This window comes from Nylanderia fulva, unplaced genomic scaffold, assembly GCF_048542155.1.
Source record: "Nylanderia fulva isolate GAGA-0341 unplaced genomic scaffold, ASM4854215v1 Scaffold116, whole genome shotgun sequence".
Taxonomy (NCBI): Eukaryota; Metazoa; Arthropoda; class Insecta; order Hymenoptera; family Formicidae; genus Nylanderia; species Nylanderia fulva.
In genome coordinates this window covers 223,353-228,663 of record NW_028189365.1, presented here as the reverse complement: position 1 = coordinate 228,663, position 5,311 = coordinate 223,353, and the positions used below count along the sequence as shown (strand labels likewise).

At 25.1% G+C, this 5,311-nt stretch overlaps 1 pseudogene; it reads right to left on the bottom strand.

The window, feature by feature from the left end:
- Positions 1-415: 415 nt before the first annotated feature.
- Positions 416-2,481, bottom strand: LOC146724800 (uncharacterized; annotated as a pseudogene).
- Between the last annotated feature and the right edge of the window lie 2,830 nt (positions 2,482-5,311).

The window sequence follows — 5,311 nt, the reverse complement described above, 5'->3', positions numbered from 1 at the left end:
AATTGGGCCAAGACTCGAATAACAGTACTGCTGTGGTACAGGATTTCGGTATTGTTCCAATACCGATTTTTGTTATTAAATCAATACTGATTTTCAATACCATAACAGTACCAAAAATCAATACCAATTGCTAATACAATATCAGTATTAAATATCTGCACCGAATTCCAATACTATAACAGTATCAAAAATCAGTACTGATTTTCAGTACAGTAATATTATTATTTAATTTCCGAAATTTATTATTATATTATTATATTTATTTCTAAAATGAAAAAATCTTTAAGAAATTGAATTAATTATTTTATTATTCACTATGTTTAAAGAACAGAGATATAATTTGAACTTAATATACTAATTTAACACATATTTACATTTAACATTTTTAATAATATTTCTTTTTATAAAACATAATTTATATAAATTTAGAAGTATGTAATAATAATAATGAAGAATTATTTGTCAAGATTTTTTTTTCCTTACGACCTCCACACCGATCTACCGCTCCCGAGAACCATTGACTCATGAACGAATTTATATCTTTCTCTTTTTTCGTTCCAAATTTACTGATTAGAATATCTGTACCATAATTTTTAATTCTTATATTAAAATGTATAAAGTGTTAATAATGTGTTAAAAAATATTTAAACTATTATAAATATTTAATTAAAAAGTTGAAGTTATTAATATTACTTTAATGTAAACTCAAATTATACGCGTACCCATAAGTAAACTGTTTTTCGTCTTGCTAAAGTTTAATTTTTTATTTTCATTTTTCTGTCTCCCAAACGCCATAAATAATAATTGTACATTTTTAGCCATTACTGCCGATAATGCACTATGTATTGCCTTTTTATTCGTTGGTGTAACATCGACATATTTTTCAAGTAATGTACGCTGTAAGAACAAAAAATCCATTAAATATTTTATTTATTAAATAAAATTGAAAATTAAAATATAAACTTTGAAAAAATTAATTACCAAGGCAATTTTTTTTTCATCAACTTCCATTGAGGCATCCAAATTTTCAAATTCGTCTAACATAGCTACTGGTAATTTAGTTTCAATAATTTGTTTTAATGCCGAAATCGGATTTATTTTCTCTTTGGTAGATAAATTACATAATAATAAATTATTTTGCAATTCTTCAAAACCTTTCCGTACGCCGTATAAAATACTTCTTTTTATATTGTCCATCTTTTTTGTATAAATGTTTTTAGTTTTTTATAACAAGTATTGGCAATGATTTCAGCGTATTCTGAAATGAGAAAATAGATATTTTTGTTTTGGATATTATTATTTTTAATAATCATAAAAATTATATTATAATGTAAATTTAATTATTTAATTATTTAATTATTTAATTATTTAATTATTTATTTTATTATTTTATTTTATTATTTTATTATTTTATTATTTTAAATTTTTTTTAATGATCATGAAAAAACTCAAGTGTTAAAAAAATACTATATACCATTATTTCTTGATGAATGATTATCATATGATTTTGCTCTTTTTGTGTTTGAAGCTTCAACTTCGTCAGAGAGAGAGAGAGAGAGAGAGAGAGAGAGAGAGAGAGAGAGAGAGATAGAGAGAGAACATGGCGCTTATTATTTGTTTTATTGTTAAATTTTGCGTTTGAGAACTTTTTGGGGAATTTGATTGTAGTATAATTGATTTCGATAAACTGGTTGGAACATCATTGTCTATGCAATAAAAATATTAACTATAAATATACATTTATAAATTTATAAACGAAAAATATGTATTAAGCTATCGATTAGTTTTTAAAAATAAATAAAAAAAATATATTAAAAAATAAAATTTTTTTATATATTAATCAATAACTTAATAGATAATAATTTTTGTTTATAAATTTATTATATATATATATAATAAATATTACGAACATATATACATTTATATTGTATAAAATAAATACCTTCATCTGTATTAATAACTCTTTTTCTTATAATTTTTTTATTCGAAAATGTTTCGAATTCCAAATCACTGCTTTTACTCCATTTATCTGATTCTGTATCTGATATTTCTTCAGCTACATCAGATATTTCACTCGACAGTAACACAGTGTTTTCTGTAATGCGTGCTAAACGACGTTGTCCTTGATCGAAGTTATCTATAATGTAAATTATTTTAAAAATATTTATATTTTGAGCTTTTTAATTTGTACTTACTAGCATCTTATTAATTTCACAGAATATTGTTTCCATGTTAATTCTGGAGATTTGCATTCCCTACTCCATTCTTCTACTTTCTCGTATTCTGATTTTGGCGGATATTTACAAAAAAATGTACGTTTACGTTTCAACAGCCAGTCTTTTGGAACAAGATCTATACAAGATTTTTTATCTCTTTTTTAAAATATAATTAAATACAACGTTAATACAAAAGCAACAAAATAAGATTAAACCACCAATAAGATCGTACAAAAAATTACTTACAAAATCTTTGAGATGACATAATAGTAAAGCAATGAGAAACACTTAAAACATATCGCTAATATAAAAATAGGTTTATTAGTTTAGTTTAAATGTGTTTTATTTTTAGAAACGCTCCTTGTTACTGACGAGACGTCTTTTAAGACACAAGATTTAATTTTATATATTTTTATATTAGCGATATGTTTTAAGTGTTTCTCATTGCTTTACTATTATGTCATCTCAAAGATTTTGTAAAGTAATTTTTTGTACGATCTTGGTGGTTTAATCTTATTTTGTTGTTTTTGTATTAACGTTGTATTTAATTATATTTTTCAGTTCATTTGATAATGACCTAAACCACAAGTCGAAACGGCATGATATTTCTATTTTAATAAAGGAATTATTGTCCAGTATTGGTCGTCTTTTGAATATGATATACTTAATTTTGGTTTATTTTTTACTGGCGAACTGATTTCTCACACCAAAATCAATTAAGACATTTTATTTTAAAATATATTTATTTTATTTTACCATATATATTAATTTATTAATTGTTTTTATGTTACATAAAAATTTACGAATGTACCATATTTTCCTTTGTAGAGAAAATACAATTTCTTTGAATCTCAATAAATCTCTCAGGTAGTACATTCTTGTATGAAAGAAATACAATGGAAATAGTTTGGGTTAGAGTTTTAGGAATGTGCCATTAACAGATTATATGGTAGGTCTGAGACACCCTGTATATTTCTTACGATAAAGGACGTTATAAGAAGAAAGGCGTGATGATTTTAATTTCTTGTTGATTTTTCTAATTTTTACGTTTATAAAAAAATAGTGATCTATTTTTTCAAACTAATTAAAAATTACAATTTTACCGTCTATATCGCATATATGTATATATATTTAAGTATATCATTTATACCGTGTCATGTCGAAAACAGCAATTCGTATTCTTTCCAATTAACATTATTATACATCAAGATTTCAATGCTATATAATCACAAACAGATATTTAACATAATAGGTACTGTTTGTGGATTGATATCTAGTAGTAATATTTTCAGCATATATATCAGAATTAAATTGAATTAAATAAAAAACAGTGCCTATATTTTTCTAAAATTTGCACAATGAAAATAGAAATTGTTGAATAAATGAAAAACATAAAATCTTGTTTGAATAATGTACAAGATTATTATTATCAATTCTGTTATTATTAATGTAAAAAAAATATATAGTCCAAATATACAGGGTGTCCCGTAACGTGATGTCCACAGTGAAACTTTGTATTCTTGGGATTATTCGAACAATAAGTAAAAAAGTCTTCATACACATATGCCCTAAAGTCGATTGTTTTAAAGTTGCAGCGAAAAGACGATTGCATATAATAAGATGAGTATTATTTATTGAAGATAATTTTATTTTTTGAATGATAATATTATATAATAATTAACTACTTTATAAACTGTGCAGCAATGTAAATCATAAAGGTGTTTTTCTCAGACTTGTGCGATAAAGTAAGGCATACATTGAATCGTTAAGAAATAAGCCACTTCTGCACACTAAACAGCAATCGAAATTCAAACTTTGGTGACTGGCATTACAAAAAATAATTACATGCGTTGTCATAGTAAAAAAGTAAATAATAAATCTATATATATAAGCACCGTCTGTCTGTTTGTCTATACGCGAACTACTTCCGCATTTGTGGATCGATTTTCGTGAAACTGGTACCAAAATGTTGCAAATTTTTCGGGGATGGCTGCTGTGGGTTTTTTTTTTAAATTTTTTTAATTTTATTTTTCTTCCTCAGAGAAAGGGTATGTTTTTGCGAAAAAAATCTTTTTTTGCTATATTTCTGAACACATGGTATCAAAATGTTGCAAATTTTTTGGAGATAGCGACAATGCGGTTTTTTCAAGTGTTACACCTCCACCCACGCACCCAACCACGCATTCACCCACACGCATGCGCATTTATGGACCAATTTTCACGAAATTAGTACCAAAATGTTGCAAATTTTAAATATGTAAATAATAATATTAAAAATTAATTTTTAATTATTATTTACACATTTATTTATTATTTATTTTTTACTATGACAACGCATGTAATTATTTTTTGTAATGCCAGTCACAAAAGTTTGAATTCCGATTGCTAATAAATAATAATTAAAAACTAATTTTTAATTATTATTATCCCAATTATATTTATCCCAAGCATACAATGTTTCACTGTGGATATCACGTTGCGGGACATCTTGTAATTGATAATATAAATTTTGTTAATATCGAAAATTTAACATAATGCAATTCAAATATCAAAATTACTGCCCGATTAATTAATTTTCATATTTATTCACAATGCTTACTTAATCATAATGACATCATAATGACAATCAATGCATAATGACATCAAAATGCATAATTTTGATGGCAAATGATGCATTTTGACATCAAAATGATGTCATAATAATTACTGTGGCTATCTGGGTTGTTATTCTGTATATACACTGGTATTTGTAATATTCTTTTCTTTTTTTTACCATTGGCTATGCAAACTCGCGAACTAAATATTATGTCTTATTTTTCTGTTTTAAAAGTTTACTGTAGAGTGAAAATAGAACAATAGAATTTCCAACAATATATATTATTTTATTCTCTTTTATACGTATGGTACATCACGTAACATACTGCACAACGGAGAGGATTACAGGTATAAATTTCAGAAGAAAAGTGGACAGAGCGTGAACAACGTCCGTATAGCGTTCACATTGAACACGTGTTATACGAATTTAATAATTATACACGAATAATTTGTTGCAATAACTTCAATATATATAATTTTCTATAGTGCTCTTTTTCGAA